We start from the raw sequence: 19735 nt of genomic DNA on the forward strand, positions 1-19735 counted from the left end.
AGTCCCATCGTCTCCAACTGCACTATACAATTAAAAAGCAGTATCATACCACTTTAAACAGTCGTAAAGGTAAAGGGACCCCTGACCATTAGGTCCAGTCGTGGCCTACTCTGGGGTTGCGGCGCTCATCTCGCTTTATTGGCCGAGGGAGCTGGCGTACAGCTTCCGGGTCATGTGGCCAGCATGACTAAGCCACTGCTGGTGAACCAGAGCAGCACACAGAAACGCCATTTACCTTCCCGCTGGAGGGGTACCTATTTATCTACTTGCACTTTGACGTGCTTTGGAATTGCTAGGTTGGCAGGAGCAGGGACCAAGCAACAGGAGCTCACCCCATCGCAGGGATTTGAACCGCTGACCTTCTGATTGGCAAGTCCTAGGCTCTGTGGTTTAACCCACAGCACCACCCATAGCTTCCACCAAAGAATCCTGGGAACTGTAGTTTGTTAAGAGTTACTCCTGGGCAGTTGTGTATATTGGGGGGGGGGGTAGGTGTTAGAATTCCTACTCCATGATTGCAGTCATGGGATTGTTCTCTATCACATGACGGTATATGTTTTGACTCCACACAGTGGAAAGTGATGGAGACGGGATGTTTGTGTTACTGTGTTCCGTGAAGTGGGACTATTGTCCTTTGTTCATTCTCTTTGCTGTCTGATGCTAGAGAGAGAGGGAGCCATGTTGCAGTGCTCCGTGTGTGTTTATATGTAAATAAAGTAGATTAGCCAAAATGCTGAGTTGCAGAGGTCTGTTACGCAAGCTGCACAAACTCTGCAGATCACATCGGTCGCTGTGATGTTTGGGCAGAAGAAAGCTTTTGAAGCTCCTGAACGATCAACCAGGAGGGAGGGAACATGCCAGTCGGGCATGTGTCTCTGCCAGGGTCCTACTCGAGTGTCGGCTGAATACACCCATCCCAAAAGGTCTTTAGTGGCCCCTGGAGACTCCCTTCTCAAAAGTATGTGTGATAACAGTTGCAATGTGAGGAATTAATAAAGGTATGGTTTCTTGATGAAGTAATAATCCAGTTGGTTAACATTACTGCTGAAGAACTGAGTACAGAAAAGGGGCACTTCTTGTTGTTTGCCATGCCCGGTTTGATATGCAGCCTCAGTAGGGTTGGCCATGGGTTTATGCTACCCTTGACCTCAAAAAGGTTAGCCACTCCTGTTGTATGGGATGACAGCTTAAGAGCCCCTCCATACTGGTGTTTTTTTGGGACTGGGGTCATTGGAGCCAACTCCTAAGGACCTAGGTCCCTTTGGCTCCCCCAAGAAAATATTTTAGGGGGCTGCCCCTGACATTGAAATTCTACTGAATATTGATCCAGAGCAGATTCCACTGTATAGTTCGCAGAATAAAACCGCAAACACGTGGCAGGTTTCCCAAAAAATAGACCAGAGGCAATCATATTTCATCCAGCAGAGCTTTACTGCTACTGAAGGCAAATGAACATAATGGTCACAAATCCAATACATTCAGGATTGGCACTGTCCGTAAGAAATCCAGCTGCAGCAGACTTAACTTAAACTTAGGTAAAGGTAAAGGGATCCCTGACCATTAGGTCCAGTCGCGGATGACTCTGGGGTTGCGGCGCTCACCTCGCTTTATTGGCCAAGGGAGGCAGCGTACAGCTTCCGGGTCATGTGGCCAGCATGACTAAGCTGCTTCTGGCAAACCAGAGCAGCTCACGGAAACGCCATTTACCTTCCCGCCGGAGCGGTACCTATTTATCTACTTGCACTTTGACGTGCTTTCGAACTGCTAGGTTGGCAGGAGCAGGGACCGAGCAATGGGAGCTCACCCCGTCGCGGGGATTCGAACCACGACCTTCTGATCGGCAAGTCCTAGGCTCAGTGGTTTAACCCAGAGCGCCACCTGTGTCCCTAACTCAAACTTACAATAATTTACAATAAGACTAAACCTTAACACTGTATACCGAACACCACACCAGAAGGAAAAGAGATAGAAAGGGAAAGGGAAACCCAGGCTCCTTTTGGCCTTACTTTTATAGTTAGCATGACCTTGACAGAAGAGATAAAACAAGTAGTTTAAACCAGCTGTACTCCACTTCCCTGAAGGAATAACCCAAACATCATGAACTGTCTGCGTGCTTCTTTCACACAGAGAAGCTTCCAGAACCCTATTGAATTAAGTAGAATAGGAAAGATCTCTGCACATCAGATCAATACTTTCTGCACTAAGAAATGCAAACTGACAGCCCCCCCCCCCAAGTTGATGGGCATTGCCATTAAATGTGTGCGTCTGCCATGTCACGTGATCCGTTTTGCAGGGGTGGGGTATTCTGTGATATGTCATTGATGCAATCATAGGGCATCGGCAGTGGATTCTTACCGGATCCTCTACACATCATTCTACTTTTACTTGAAATTCTGTGATGCTTCCTTAATGTCATTCCAGAAAGGGCAGTCTGATATTAGAGCACAGCAAAAGTAGGACATGCCCCCCCCCCCACACATAGCCACAAATGTTTGTAAAAGATACAGGATTTCAACAGGAAGCAGCAGAACAGTGTGTCCGCTTTCTCCCAGGCACAAACAGTATTAGGAGCTGGATCATGTGTAACTGCCCTGACAACTGGGAAACAATGGCCTGCGAGCGCTCCAATTGGAGAACAGCCTTTTCCAAAGGTGTCATGGGTTTTGAAGACGCTTGAACTCCGGACGAAAGGGAGAAACACACTAAGAGGAAGGCACGCTTGGCAAACCCTCACTGTGATCAGCTCCCGCCTGGAGACCTATGTCTCCACTGTGGAAGGACGTGTGGATCCAGAATTGGCCTCCACAGTCACTTACGGACTCACTTTTAAAACCGTGTTTATGGAAGACAATCTTACTTGGCTGTGAGTGATTGCCAAAGGAGAAGAAGACCTAATACCTCTCTGACTGGCACAAAAAGGGGGAAATAGAAATCTACTCCCTTATGGCAACACCACTCATACAATTCATCAGCCTGCCAGAGGGAGTACTCTCAGTGGGGGGGCGGAGAGTGGGGGGGAGAGAAAAGTGTGGGGGGGGAGAAAATAGCTGGAGGGGTTTGTCCAGTTCTTGACCACCTGCTGAGGTTGCCAATATCTAATTAATGCCAGATACAGAGTAGATGCCCATTTAATGGGGCCTTCCAGCCTCACAGCCGAGTAACGTCAAGAGCTGGAATATTTTGAGATCTAACAAAACCTATTTCATATGTGGCATGCCATGGGAACACAGCCGTGTTTATATTGTAAGACAAATCAAACTTCTCTGCCCTGGAATGTTGAGCCGTACAATCTCTGTCGGCTGAGATAGCAAAAATGCACCGAAATGGCAAAACTGACCTGAAAGCTCAGGAACCAAGAAGACAAAAACTTAAAAAAGAATGGGGGGAAAATTACAATGTATTTACCACTGTAAGCAGATGTAAACGTTGGCAAGATTTTAATAACACTTGTAATGTAACAAACACTGTGGATAATATGGAGAGATACAATATATGGATTGTGAAATAATATGCAGTTGAAGATGTTGACAATTGGACCAACGGAGGGGAGGTGGGAAGTTGGGAGACTCAGAGAAATCTCAATATATGGTTATGTATTTGGTATTGTTATAACTTTTTGTTTGTAAAATCAAATTTATTTATTTTTTACAAATAAAATAAAATAAAATGCATATGCATATTTACTTATCTTGGCTTAATTTAATTTAAGTGGGTTTTCCTGAGGGGAAGTGGTGGCAACATTTTAAAGCATTCTGAACATGGAAAGTATAGAAATCGTAGCAAATGTGCCCAGGATTTGATGGTGGGTGGGTGTCATATCATAGCAAGCATAGAACAAGCTGGGTAATCAGATTGCCAAGCATTTCCTGCAAACCCCTGTGGCTCTTAATGATTAATGGAGTTTAGCTTTAAAAGAAAAATAACAGGAAAAAAGAACCTAAGAGATCTGATCCCTCATCAGCAGGAAGTGCTAAAGACAAAGAGGGAGCCAGACAGCCGCAGATTAAAAGACAAGCAAAAAATAAAACCCTGCCCTTGCTATTATTACAGTTCTTATTCCCTGGCTGCTTGAGACACACACTAAAATATATCCCTCCTCAAGAGCAGTTTATAAAATCGGCTGAGGTAGAATATAGTTCCACTGGTACTGCTGATCTCATTGCCTGGCAAGCAATGTGATGTTGGGGTGGCCTTCCTTAAGCTGCTGCAGATTTGGCCTTCCTGAACATTTACTGAATGAGACCACATAACACCGGTCCTGCAAGACCTGCATTGGCTCCCAGTATGTTTCCGAGCACAATTCAAAGCGTTGGTGCTGACCTTTAAAGCTCTAAACGGCCTCGTTCCTGTATACCTGAAGGAGCGTCTCCACCCCCATCGTTCACTGAGGTCCATCTCCAAGGGCCTTCTGGTGGTTCCCTCACTGTGAGAAGTGAGGTTACAGGGAACCAGGCAGAGGGCCTTCTCGGTAGTGGCGCCCACCCTGTAGAATGCCCTCCCATCAGATGTCAAGGAAATGAACAACCATCTGACTTTTAGAAGACATCTGAAGGGCAGCCCTGTTTAGGGAAGTTTGATGTTTGATCATGTTTTTAATATTCTGTTGGGAGCTGCCCAGAGTGAGCAGGGTATAAATATTAAATTATTATTAATATTAGTATTACATGAAGAGCCTAGGACTTGCCGATCAGAAGGTTGGTGGTTCGAATCCCCTTGACGGGGTGAGCTCCCGTTGTTCGGTCCCTGCTCCTGCCAACCTAGCAGTTCGAAAGCACGTCAAAGTGCAAGTAGATAAATAGGTACCGCTCCAGCGGGAAGGTAAACGGCGTTTCTTGATGCTGCTCTGGTTCACCAGAAGCGGCTTAGTCATGCTGGCCACATGACCCGGAAGCTGTCTGCAGACAAACGCCGGCTCCCTCAGCCAATAAAGCGAGATGAGCGCCGCAACCCCAGAGTCGGTCACGACTGGACCTAATGGTCAGGGGTCCCTTTACCTTTACTTTATTACATGAAAGGTAAAGAATTTGTGCTCCTCCTGATGCTCTAAAGTAGGGGTCAGCAACCTTTTTCAGCCGTGGCCCAGTCCACTGTCCCTCAAACCATGTGGTGGGCCGGACTATATTTTGGGGGGGAAATGAACAAATTCCTATGCCCCACAAATAACCCAGAGATGCATTTTAAATAAAAGGTCACATTCTACTCATGTAAAAACACGCTGATTCCCGGACCGTCTGCAGGCCAGATTGAGAAAGCGATCCAGCCCACGGGCCTTAGGTTGTCTACCCCTGCTCTAAAGGCTCCAAATCTTCATTCACAGCCAGCAGGGATGATGGGAGTTGGAGTCCCAACAACATTTAGAGGGCCAGAAATTCCCCACTCCTGGTTTACTCAATCATGGAGCTGGGGAAATGGCTCAGCCATTTGTAGTGATAATAAATGGCTTCACGCGAACAACTTGCCACACAGTGGTAACGGACCCCACCAGTTTTAGGTGGTCATTAAAATATTTCTGTATCGCTTTTCATTTACGAAAAGAATTAGCGAAGTGATTCATGCTACGAATCTGATATCCGATACAGAGAAGGAGAATTAAATATCCAGTACCAATAATCACCGACAGGGTCAGTAAAAATAATCACAATGGCCAAAGGACATCAGGAACTGCTATCAATAATATTAAAGGTCAAGGGAAGGCTAGGGAAAGAGGAAGGTCTTCAACCGGCAATGAAAATACCCTACAGTTGGAGCCATTTTTCTTTTTACATATTATCTAGTTCATATCCTGCCCTTCTTCCTGAGTATAAAGTATAAATTTGGCTCTAAAGTAATAATGCTTCGTGTACTGTACATTTAAATCAAAATAGAGTTCTTGTATTAAACAAACTTTTAATCGTGGTTTTTGACGACTGAAACTATTATGTTTCATCAGAGTTTGTGGGAATTGGCCCTGGACGCCTTTTGTAGCTCTATGAACGCATGCATGGGGTATGTGGGTGTCTAGGGAGCAAGAATAAAAAAAAAGCTGACAATTGGATCATGAGCCTTGGAGCAAATGAGGTGGTTGAGAGAGGCTTGGGTGCAAATTCCTGCTCAGCACCTGCTGTCCTGCATGAGCTTTGGATAAATCTCCCCTTCTTTCTTTCCTACTTCTTCAGCTCTGAAACAGACAATATGAACAACATACTAATGTGAAGATCAGAGAGGCAATTGCGGTGGCGCCTTTGAAAGTGTGAGGGAGGTGATAAATAATAGGAAATGTATGTTATCAGGGACAGATGAGAGAGGGCAGGCTCAATTCCACTCACCAAGAACTCAAGATCCTTGACATCTGTTTAAGATAGAAGTTCAAGATAAAAATTTAAGATTAACCATTTGTTTTGGAAGGCAATAGGGCAAGGAGGGCAAGAGGTGAGCTGGTAATTAAGATTCCTTGTTGAGACACATGTAAGATATATTACTACTTATTTGTCATTTATAGATAGCTCTTTGTGTCCCATAAAAGGGCGAAAGGAAATGGGTGTATCTTTTGTGATTGGTTCTAGCAAACAGCCAATAGGAATTTCAACTAGGCTGATTGGACAGAGGCAGCCAAAGGAGGAGCAAGGGGGCTGGATTAAGGAAATATAAGTGCTGGCCAGAATGGCAGGAGGCCAGGCCAGAGCTTGGTAACCATGTACCACTGTGCCTCTCATTTATTTGTCTGACAAATAAATTACTATTTTAATTTCTCTATTGCTGCGTTGAATATTTCATTCCAGCTAAGCGTTAACCACAAGCAGGGTGCTACATTACCACTTTAGCTAATGGGGCCTCCTGCTGCTGCCACGCTGCCGGAGCCCGGTTTCTGTTCTCATCCTGAAACAAAGTTCTTCACCTGAAGCACTATTTCTGGGTTAGCAGCGTATGTAACCTGAAGCATATGTAACCTGAAGCGTATGTAACCTGAGGTACCACTGTAATTATTTGGGGGGGGGGGAGATTTTTTTAAAAACCAACGGCAGCAACAGCAGCACTCCCTCCCCCCAAAAAACCCTGAGCACAACGCCCTTCATGTGCGCTAATAATAAAAGCTAATCCCACTTTTCGGGCGCTGCTGATGGTTTTGATGTTAGTGGTACCACCACTCTAATTTGTCTTGGGACAGATTATGAGGTCGGCATGATGTGATGCGGACACAGAAACAGATTAATCATTCCTGAAACAAAAGCTCTGAGGAGGAACGCAGACAGTCAGTGGTGGACATTTCTGAGATCAATCATTCTCGGAGAGGTCTATCTGCCATTCCCTGCAGCTCTAGTCTGCCTGCCGCTGCCGCCAGCCACCAGCCAGGCCCCCTCCCATCTGAGAACTCTGCCAGCTACTTACGGGAAAGCTGGGCAAATGAATATATCTGCTGAGGGACTTGAAATGTGCCCAAAGGACAGCTAAAGGGGAGGGAGAGGCAGCGAGCGAGCGAGCTAGAAGCAGAGCAACGGAAACATCAGTGAAATGGCAACTATATTGGATTTTCAACCTTAATGGATCCGCCACAGCCACACCAGCCTGGGGGAAAGGGTTTTGCTAAAGGAAGGGTGCTGAATCAAGTGGAATCCTCATTTTTATTTTTATTTTAAATTGTTGCTTGTTGGAGAAACAGGAAAGGACATGCTTGCATGTGCCAGCAATAATAATAAAATCATTTTTAGGGGGCAGTGTTAGAAACTGGGATAGAAAAGCTAGGAGCCAAATGGCTCCTGGGACCTGGGTTGTGGGTGCAAAACAGAATGTCTAGCTGCCATTTGGGGGGGGGGGTGTCGGCAACACTTTGTATTTATTATTTTGAGAAGCATGAACTACGTAATACACGATTCACGTAAGTGACACAATGCTAATATCACATTTTTAACAGAAATTGTTAATACGTGTTTAATTTGGTGTTAGCGATAAAAACATTGGTACCGTACTTCAGTTTTCGAAACACTCCACTCTTTATTGATAAACTCCTTAACATATTGTCTGTCCTTAACATACACTTTGAGGCTTAAAAGCAAAGATATTTCAGTAATCCTTGAGTGTCAGAGCAGAAAATGGCACCCAGACTTTTGGAGGTGCTCGCAAATGGAGAATCTTTAGGTGCAAAAGGCACCTGGCACCCTGCTAATTTTGAACCCTGTTGAAGAGGCAAGTTGTGCCTCACGTATTAAGCTCGGGGGGGCGTAATAGCAGTAAATAGAATCTATCAGGGAGGTTCTCAGTTTGTGAGCTCAGCTGCCACATCTGAGCGGTGAGTTTTATTCTAAGCACCCCTAAGACAATTATGAGCGTCCTGCAATTCCAGACCCTCCAAGTGTCCCTGTTTTCCAGAGATGTCCCTAATTTAGAGAAGCCATCCTTGTTTCTGATATGATCCCGGAATGTTCTGCTTTTCCTTGTTGCTGTTTAGTCATTTAGTTGTGTCCAACTCTTCGTGACCCCATGGACCAGAGCACGCCAGGCACTCCTGTCTTCCACTGCCTCCCACAGTTTGGTCAAACTCATGCTGGTAGCTTCGAGAACACTGTCCAACCACCTCGTCCTCTGTCGTCCCCTTCTCCTTGTGCCCTCCATCTTTCCCAACATCAGGGTCTTTTCCAGGGAGTCTTCTCTTCTCATGAGGTGGCCAAAGGATTGGAGCCTCAGCTTCAGGATCTGTCCTTCCAGTGAGCACTCAGGGCTGATTTCCTTCAGAATGGAGAGGTTTGATCTTCTTGCAGTCCATGGGACTCTCAAGAGTCTCCTCCAGCACCATAATTCAAAAGCATCAATTCTTTGGCTTTTCTTTGGATGTCCCTATTTTCATGGAGAAATGTCAGAGGGTATGGGGTTATCTGACCCCCAAGCCGCCTGAAGGCGATCCTGTATAGGGAAGTTTTCTTAATGTTTAGTGTTTTATTATGTTTCTTATATAAAATAACTTGGAAGCTGTCCAGAGTGGCTGGTGCAACCCAGTAAGATCTGTGGGGTATAAATAGTAAAATTATCATTATGGATTGGGACGTCCCTGTTTTCATTGGAGATATGTTGGAGGATATGGAGTTATCCAACCCGCCCCCCACCAGCCGTCTGAAGGCAACCTTGCGCAGTCATTTTTAAAAAAAAAAAGTTTAGTGTTTTATTATTTTTCTTATATATCTTGGAAGCCGCCCAAAGGGGCTGGGGCAACCCAGTCGAATGTGTGGCGTATAAATCGTAAAAATTATCATTAGGGTATGCAATTCCGTTGTGCCCTGCGTCCTGGCGCCACTCCCAGAGCCACTCATCTCGCCAGATCGATCCCTACTGGGGGCGGGGGGAGCCTCCCCACAGCCCCTCCTTAGTGTTAGCAGAGGGCACTTCGTGGGAGCCAAGCATTAGCTTTAGTAAGAGGCTGGCTGGGACGTCCTCCCTTGTTAAAACCCCGCAGAAAGATTATAGTGTTTCGCGTAAGCTGCAATGCGGGGAGACTGCCGCTTCCCACCCCGAACCCCTCTTCTGCGCCTAGGCGAGCGCTAGAGGGCGCTGTTGTCGAGCCAGCCGTGTCTATGGCGGGCGGCCAACGTCGCGGATCCCGACGGCTAAAGGAGCATCTCTGAATTGGAAAAGAAACCGTGAGCTTCCGCCTGCTGCAAAGGAAGAATAATATCATGGGAACCTTGCAAAGGGGGTAGGAGACGCTCTCAGAAAAGCAGCCATCTGCCCCACACTCTGTGGCCAAAAGGGGCAGGCTCTCCAACATTTCTCCAATGAAAATAGGGACGTCCCATTCCATAATGATAATTTTGCTTAGAGAGAGAGGGGGGGAGGGAGGGAGAGTATGAGATTTCTTAATTTACAAAAATACATGCATTGTCTCTTTTTTCAAGTTGCGTTTTTTAAAGATCAGTTTCATTTGTTGTGAGTTACAATGTTAGGTTAGGAAGAAAAGAGGGGGAGGGGGTAATTTTACTATTTATACCCCAAACATCCTACTGGATTGCGCCAGCCACTCCGAGTGGCTTCCAACATATATATATATATATATATATATATATATATATATATATATGAAAACATTAAACATTTTTTTAAAAAACCTCCCCTATACAGGATTGCCTTCAGATGACTCTGGGGTTGGATAACTCCATACCCTCCAACATTTCTCCAATGAAAATAGGGACATCCTACCATACCCTCCAGCAATTCCCCAATGAGACGACTTAAAGAAAAGTGGGACATTCTGGGATCAAATATCATAAACCAGGATGGCTTCTGTAAATTTGGGACTGCCCCTGGAAAATAGGACACGTGGAGGGTCTGCTATTGTTGTGGTTTTCCAAACAGCTTATGGAGAATTCTAATGGTCTTGACTTTCCCATTCAGCTTCCTTTTTTGCTAAACCCCTCATTTTTGTCTAGCCAAATGTGACTGTTATACTTCCTTGGCAATTGTCCCCTTATGTATGCATTGAGTTGAACAACACGTGCATGTAACACCAGATCCTGGGCACCACTTATGGCCCAAAATTGCCTCCCCTCTGGTTGGATCCTAGGGCAGAGTCATTTAGGGTAGAAATTTTACTTCTGTGCATGCCTGGAACACACATCTTCCCAGTCTCATTCCCTCCCAACATTTCTCCAACAAAAATAGGGATGTCCTATTAGATGATGATGATGGGCAGGCTGGGTCAATCTCTTATATACCTTGAGTCTGTACTCTGAACAGTGACACCAGGGACCCAGAAGGTGCAGGGCTTGTCAGTCCAGCACAGCACAGTCTCATCAGGGCTGACCTTAAGGCAATTGGAGCAATTTGGCCAATTTGGGCCCCGCAGGCTGCTCCTAAGGGGGCCCCCTGCACCAGGGCAATCTAGATGAATTTTATTTATATCTGTAAGATTTTGCAGACTTTGGCTCTGAACTGGGGTCCAACCAAAAAATAATTCAAGTAGCGCCCCACTGCTTCAAATTGGGCCCAACTGGCTAGCTCTGAGTCTAATAGTTGCTGGGCCTGAGTTGCCCTGCCCTCGCATGAAGTCTTGGGTTTACAATTTTGGGAGAGGGGAGACTGCAGCACCGGGGAGAGGGCAGGCTGGTGAGGCCCCCTAGACTTAGAGGCCCAAGTTCCCCTGCCCTCGCATGAAGTCTTGGGTTTGCAGTCTTGGGAGAGGGGAGACTGCCCGTTGGGGAGCGGGAGGGCTGGCGAGGCCCCCTAGATTTACAGGCCCTAGGCTTTAGAGATGGTTGGATAGTGTTCTCGAAGCTACCAGCATGAGTTTGACCAAACTGCGGGAGGCAGTGGAAGACAGAAGTGCCTGGCGTGCTCTGGTCCAGGGGGTCACGAAAAGTCGGACACAACTGAACGACTAAACAACAACAACAAGGCTTTAGCCTACTTAGCTATACATAAATCTGGCACTGGTCGTGGGGGCACTATGGAGGGTCCCTTGCCTGGAGCCAACACCGTGCTGTATAAATTGTGGGATGTAACATAAGCAGGTCAAGTACAACACTTCCTGTTTGCCCTGTTAACGGAGAAATCTTTTTTTAAAAAAATAATATTTATTAAAGTTTCAACAATTACAGAAAGAAAAAATAAACATACCACACTAAACAAAAACAAAACAACACACCACAATATAAAAAAGAGGAAGGAAAAAAACCAAAAAAACAGAGAAATAAAGCCCATTAAACGAAAACAAAAACGCAAAAAAGAAAATGCATCAGATCTCCTCATTACCATTCTTTCATTAGCTTATTTCCTTGACCTCCTCACACCTCACTTTTTTGTATTCTAGGTCTATTATCTATTTCAGCAAATCCTTTCCCTCTTTTAAAATTTTTGTCCTGTAAATTGTCTTGATATAATGTAGCTTTACTTTTCCTCCTTTCACCAATTAACAGTCAGTTATTCCCAAATCCTTTATATCCTTCCTGCTAAAACCATATAATATTGTTCCAACATCCTTCTAACAGATATTAATTTTACAGTGTTTCTGTAAATAGTATTTAAATTTCCTCCAATCTTCCTCCACCGACTCTTCTCCCTGGTCTCGGATTCTGCCAGTCATTTCCACCAGTTCCTGTTAACGGAGAAATCTGAGGGCTCCCTTGGACAAAAAAAAAACAAGGACACTAGCCAGAAATACCAGAGCAAAACAGCAGCCAGTAGGCTTGGTCTTTATTGAAGACTGTCGCGACAGGACTTCCACCTGCCACCAGGTGAAACAAAATGGTAGCCCAGAACAAAAGAAGACCCCAACTTTTATTAGTTACTAATCCCCCAAGCTACACCCCTAGAACTACATCACAACTACATCATGACTACATCATTGACACATCACAAAAAGGAGGGGTTGAGGGAGGAGTTGTGGCAGTAACCTGAGTATCTTGGCACCTGGCTGGTTCCTCCTTTCCCCCTCCCCATGAGTACATTCCAGAGGACAAAGGGGAGTTGGCAGTTTCCTGCCCCCCAGAGGGAAGATCTGATCATTGTCCTTTGTTCCGGTCTGTGTTGAATCCACTCCCATATGCAAGTCCTTTGTGACTTTGATGGTCTTCTGTTTGGGACCATCAAGGTTGTCATGCCAACTGGGTAGGGCTCCTGAGTACGTGTTGGTACGCTTAAGGGATTATGGCCATCCTGTATCAAACCATCCCTCTTTGTTAGTTCATGGAGCAAAATAAAAGTGGATCGGTGTAAATCCGATGTACGGTTGATTTACTATGAATTTATAACAGAAACGTCACGTATGTCATGTGTGAGTGTGTGTGTCGTGTTTGTACAAACTGAATGATTTGGGGGGCGGGGTTCCTGCAACAGCCCAGAGTGGACACGTGGGGGTGGGAGTGTTACTCTAGCCAGGATCTTCCTGCCCCTGCGTGTGACCAGGTAGGTGGGCGTGACACTGGGAGACCCCATAAGAGGGGCTGGTCATGCAGCAATCTCTCTCCTTTGACTCTTCTTTTCTTGAGGCCATTCTCGCTTTATACTGATGTATTTTGCTGTCTGCTGACTCTCAGCCACCAGGACATGGCCTCATTTCCATATGGGATGAATTCAAACCCTCTTCTGTGAAATAAATAAATTAAGGTCTTATAATAAAGGTTCATAAATGTACCAAGCAAACACGTACATAGGTATATAGGCCACATGTCTGAAGCTGCACAGGAGAGCAGCTATGGAGCCATTTTGACTCCCAAACTGACCAGGTGTTTTCTCTGCAAGATCAAATGGAGGAGCCTCCCCATTGCCTTTTCCTTCACAAATCCTGTCTTAAGGGTATGTCTGTGTAGGAATAGGCTGAGCCTGTGATCTGGCTCAGGAACTAAGTACTTATCATTACAAAAGACTGGCCAGGCTCCCTAGGGTATCAATCCAGTAAGCATTAACAGGTAACTTGCCAGACAGGAGGTAAACAACCCACTCTGATTTCTGCCTTAGCCTACCCTTCCTGTGATGTAGGTATGATGTACCTGGGGGTGGTGGTCTTGAGCTACACCCCTTCTGTGATGTAGGTATGATGTTTCTGGGGGTGGTCTTTGACTCCAAGGTGGGCAATTGAAAATGTTTATATAAGGGCGGACACACACAGAGCCTAGGACTTGCCGATCAGAAGGTTGGCGGTTCGAATCCCCATGACGGGGTAGGCTCCCGTTGCTCAGTCCCAGGTCCTGCCAACCTAGCAGTTCGAAAGCACCTCAAAGTGCAAGTAGATAAATAGGTATCGCTCCGGCGGGAAGGTAAACGGCGTTTCCGTGCGCTGCTCTGGTTCACCAGAAGCGGCTTAGTCATGCTGGCCACATGACCCAGAAGCTGTACGCCGGCTCCCTCGGCCAATAAAGCGAGATGAGCACCGCAGCCCCAGAGTCGGCCACGACTGGACCTAATGGTCAGGGGTCCCTTTACCTTTATATAAGGGCGGACACATCTTGGTTCTGGGTCCTCCTCCTCCTCCTGTGTGTGAAGGGGGCACCCTGTTGCAACAGTTGAATAAAGATCAGGCTTACGAGCTGCTTTGCTTCTCAATATTCTCTGGTTGGCCTTTTTTTTCCTTCTTCCGACCGATGGAGAACCTACAAAGGACTCTATTAGGGCTCTTGTGTCCCCCATAAGGGAATAAGGGCAGATTTTCGTTTATTACATCTGTAACTCTAAGCCAGGCATGGCCAAACCTGGCCCTCCAGCTGTTTGGGGACTACAACTCCCATCATCCCTAGCTAACAGGAGCGGTGGTCAGGGTTGATGGGAATTGTAGTCCCAAAACAGCTGGAGGGCCAAGTTTGGCCATACCTGCTGTAAGCTAAAGCCTGCCTTCAGGGATCCGAATGTGAACTGAATGTGAATAAACTTCTTATTACTTTTAAAAGAAGCTTCTTGTGTCTTTATTCTTTTTTTTTTTAGGAGGGATAAAAGGGGACTTACCAGGAACACAAAGCCAGTTTGAATTCTTAAGTAAAGAGATTCAAATGAATCTACCAACTAGCTTCCTATTTATTGGGGAATGCACTCTGCTGCTGACTCACAAGCACAAGTTAGGATGGATATTATTAAATCAATATATCCTCTCCTAGTATCTGCAACATTCCCACATAGAGAGAACTCTGCTTTTATGTAAGCTACTTTATAAAGGATGACTGTTGGAAAAGGCTTTGTGATGGATGAAATGGCCTTGACTGCCACCTCCTGGGCATAGGTTTTTAAAAAAGGTAAAGGACCCCTGGACGGTTAAGTCCAGTCAAAGGCTGGGGTGCAGTGCTCATTTCGCTTCTCAGGCTGAGGGAGCCGGCGTTTGTCCGCAGACAGCTTTCCGGGTCATGTGGCCAGCATGACTAAACTGCTTCTGGAGCAACAGGACACCATAACAGAAACCAGAGCGCACAGAAACGCCATTTACCTTCCCACCGCAGCTGTACTTATTTATCTACTTGCACTGGCATGCTTCCAAACTGCTAGGTTGGCAAGAGCTGGGACAGAGCAACAAGGATTAGAACTGCTAAACTTCTGATTGGCAAGCCCGAGAGGCTCAGTGGTTTAGACTGCAGCGCCACCCACATCCTGGACCTAGTGCTGCATAACACTGCAGCTAGTCGTGTAAGTGGAGAATCAGTATTCTAGGTGGGCCTTGGGTTCTCCAGGTCATACCCCTATGGGGGGGGGCGGTAAAAATGCCAGGGATGATTCAAACCTTTATACATGCAAGAATTCCTAAGCTAGTCTTTGTTGAAGCTACAGCGTTGATCAAGACATAATAATAATAATAATAATAATAATAATAATAATAATAATATATTTATATCCTGCCGATCTGACTGGGTTTCCCCAGCCATACTGGGCGGCTTCCAACAGAATATTAAAATACAGTAGTCTATTAAACATTAAAAGTTTCCCTAAACAGGGCTGCCTTCAGATGTCTTCTAAAAGTCTGGTAGTTGTTTTTCTCTTTGACATCTGGTGGGCGGGCGTTCCACAGGGTGGGTGCTACTACCGAGAAGGCCCTCTGCCTGGTTCCCTGTAACTTGGCTTCTCACAGCGAGGGAACCACCAGAAGGCCCTTGGTGCTGGACCTCAGTGTCCAGGCAGAACGATGGAGGTGGAGACACTCCTTCAGGTATACTGGACCAAGGCCGTTTAGGGCTTTAAATGTCAGTACCAACACTTTGATTTGTGCTTGGAAATGTACTGGGAGCCAGTGTAGGTCGTTCAAGACCAGTGTTATGTGGTCTCGGTGGCTATTCCCAGTCACCAGTCTAGCTGCCGCATTCTGGATTAGTTGTAGTTTCTGGGTCACCTTCAAAGGTAGCCTCACATAGAGCGCATTGCAGTAGTCCAAGTGAGAGATAACTGTGTGAAGACCCGGTGTGTCACCTTGGAAGGCTTCTTTTCTGGAGCATGGGTTCAAGATGCACAATAGAGACTGGCACAATTCATCACACCCATGGGCTGCTATCTAGTCCTACAAATGTATGTGAGAGTGAACAATGCAACCTGAAGAGGCCTTCAGTGGCTCTCAAAGGACTAGGAGGCACTAAGGTAGGAAATTTAAGGACTCTGGGGCCACAAATCATGTTTTCCTTGCTCTTTCCCATGCTGTTTTGCCAAAGGCAAATTGATAATAATAATAATAATAATTTTTTTAGACCCTGCCCATCTGGCTGAGTTTCCCCAGCCACTCTGGGCGGCTCCCAATCAAGTGTTAAAAACAGTACAGCGTTAAATATTAAAAACTTCCCTGGACAGGGGTGCCTTCAGATATCTTTTAAAGATAGGATAGCTGCTTATTTCCTTCACATCTGAAGGGAGGGTGTTCCACAGGGTGGGCGCCACTACTGAGAAGGCCCTCTGCCTGGTTCCCTGTAACCTCACTTCTTGCAATGAGGGAACTGCCAGAAGGCCCTCGGCGCTGGATCTCAGTGTCCGGGCTGAACAATGGGGGTGGAGACGCTCCTTCAGGTATACAGGACCGAGGCCGTTTAGGGCTTTAAAGGTCAGCACCAACACTTTGAATTGTGCTCGGAAACGTACTGGGAGCCAATGTAGGCCTTTCAAGACTGGTGTTATGTGGTCTCGGCGGCCGCCCCCAGTCACCAGTCTAGCTGCCGCATTCTGGATTAATTGCAGTTTCCGGGTCACCTTCAAAGGTAGCCCCACGTAGAGCACATTGCAGTAGTGGATTCAGTAACTCTGATGCAAAGGTAGACCACCAGTGGAGGAGGAAGGCTGAATTTTATTGGGCAAAATGACTTCACACACACAAGTGTACAGAACACTTCCAAGGATCAAACAACAATTCTTCCTTTGCACAAGGACTCAACACAATAATGCCCAGCCCTCCGCTGCAAGAGAATAGACAGGCAAACAACAAACAAACCTTAACACAGAATACTAACCAACCAACCAACAACCCCTCAGTGCCGGATTACCAAATGGGCAGAGTAAGAACCCACACCTCTTAGGGTTCCCGCGACAATGGGTCAAAATAAATATTGATTTGTTTTGTGTAATAACATTGGTTTATTAAAATTGTTGGCTGGTAAAATCCAAAACGTATTAGGAGATAATTTGCGAGGGGGGTCCTGAGATTTTGATTGCCTATGGGCCTCCACGGGGTTTACGACTGGTGACTGGAAGTGGCCGCCGGGATCATATAACACCGGTCCTGAAAGAACTACATTGGCTCCCAGTATGTTTCCAAGCACAAGTTGAAGTGTTGCTGCTGAACTTTAACGCCCTAAATGGCCTTGGCCCAGTGTACCTGAAGGAGTGTCTCCATCGTTCAGCCTGGACACTGAGATCCAACTCCGAGGGTCTTCTGCTGGTTCCCTCGCTGTGAGAAGTGAAATTTCAGGGAACCAGACAGAGGGCCTTCTCGGTAGTGGCGCCCCCCCTGTGGAACGCCCTCCCTTCAGATGTCAAGGAAATAAATAATTACACAACTTTTAGAAGGCATCTGAAGGCAGCCCTGTTTACGGAAGTTTTTAATGCCTGATGTTTTTACAGTGGTACCTCAGGTTACAAACGCTTCGGGTTACAGACTCCGCTAACCCAGAAGTAATACCTCAGGTTAAGAACTTTACCTCAGGATGAGAACAGAAATTGTGCAGCGCCAGCAGGAGACCCCATTAGCTAAGTGGTACCTCAGGTTAAGAACACTTTCAGGTTAAGAATGGACCTCTGGAACGAATTAAGTTCTTAAACTGAGGTACCACTGTATTATGTTTTTAGATATTCTGCAAGCCACCCAGAGCGGCTGGGGAAACCAGGGTTGCGGCTAAATGACTCTGCTACTTCCAACCAGGCTTGATGGCTTGGGCGTCCCATGATCCAAGGCAGCAAAGCCGTCAACCCACAGTTGGGCCATCTCCAAGAATAGGAGTGCTCCTGCAAGCACTTAAGTCAGACTTAAATGAAGGGTTAATTGTGCAAGCCCACCTACACCTCCTCGAATGGTCACGCTGGAGATCTCGGGGGGGGGGGCTGGTTCCTGTGCCCCCCCATTGTGCGCCTAGGCCACACACACCCCTCCATTCTACTTCACTGGTGGCAGGAGAGGATGGCAAGTGTGGCAGGAAGATGCAAGGGCAAAGAAACATTTAAAACACTTCTTTTGTGGTTTTATATTTTGATTTTGTTCTGTGAACCACCCTGAGACCTCCAGGTATGGGGCAGTATATAAATTCAATTAACAATAATAACAACAACAATAATAATAATAATAAACATTTCGGTGTAGTATAGGATAGGATAGTATTTTTAAAAAAGTTGTGTTATAAATCAAACACGGCTAGTTTTTTCCTTCAAGGGAGCAGAAAATACTTTTTATGTATGCAACAACTGTGCAGATGCTTTCCGCCCAGAGGTAGAACTGAAGGAAGATGAAAGTTCCAACCAGAGAAGAATGAATGTACAAGGTGATGGACTATGCTGAAATGGCAAAACTGACTGGGAGATTTAGAAACCAGGAAGACAAGGAATTTAATAAAGAATTGGGGGGGATTATAGATTACCTAGCAGAACACTGTAAACATTTCAAAATGTTAGCAGGATCGATAGAACACTTGCAATGTAATAATTATAAGGTTAAAATAAGATAGAAACAAAATTTGGATAAATGTCATAAGATGCAGTAGGGAAAAAATTGCAATGGAAACCATGAGGGGACGGAAGGAGGTCCAAGGATTTCAGGAATCCTATATATATATATCTATGGATGCGGGTGGCGCTGTGGGTTAAACCACAGAGCCTAGGACTTGCCGATCAGAAGGTTGGCGGTTCAAATCCCTGCGACGGGGTGAGCTCAAAGCACGTCAAAGTGCAAGTAGATAAATAGGTACTGCTCCGGCGGGAAGGTAAACGGCGTTTCCGTGCGCTGCTCTGGTTCGCCAAAAGTGGCTTAGTCATGCTGGCCACATGACCTGGAAGCTGTACGCCGGCTCCCTCGGCCAATAAAGCAAGATGAGCGGCACAACCCCAGAGTCGGCCATGACTGGACCTAATGGTCAGGGGTCCCTTTACCTTATATATATATATATGTTTGTGTGTGTGTGTGTGTATAAAATTGATTACATTTGAATGGAAATGGCATTTGTAAAAACGGGTGGGTTAAAAAAATGAGTTGTTTCCTTTCCCCCACCCCCATGTTATTTCTTTAGCAATAAATTAATAAATAATATTTATAATATTTATAATATTATAAATAATATTTATAATATTTATAATATTATAAAAAATATTTATAATAAATAAATAATAATAAATAAAGAAAAAAAATCTATTTTTTTATTCTGAAAGTGCGGCGCACAGGGGAAAAAAGTTTGAGAAGCGCTGCTCCGATACCTCACTAGCCTCTTCCCACCCATCTTTGTGTGTGTGTCTTTCGTTGGAGCGCACCAGCAGGGCTTTCCCTCTGGAATGTGCAGCGCCGGCATTTCCGAAGCAGGAATCGCGGAAAACTGTCGCTCGCCAGCTGCTCCCAACCCGGCTGATTCCTCCTTCGTTGTTCTTCTTGGGCTCCTCCCTCAATTACCTCATTCATCACCCCTTCCGGATCTCCATCCCCCGTAGCTGCCCTATGGGCGTAGCCAGGATTTTTGTCGGGGGGAGGGCAGGTCCTTTGTTGGGGGGGAGAAAGCTTTTTGCTAGGAGAAGGCAGAACTTCAGCTGTGTGGTTTTACTGATTTTTATTGATTATTTGGGGGGGGGCAGATGCACCTCCCGACCCCCCCCCTTGGTTACGCCCATGCGCTGCCCCCCACCCCACATC

Source organism: Podarcis erhardii (genome assembly GCF_964252035.2).
Source record: "Podarcis erhardii genome assembly, chromosome: 2".
Lineage (NCBI taxonomy): Eukaryota > Metazoa > Chordata > Lepidosauria > Squamata > Lacertidae > Podarcis > Podarcis erhardii.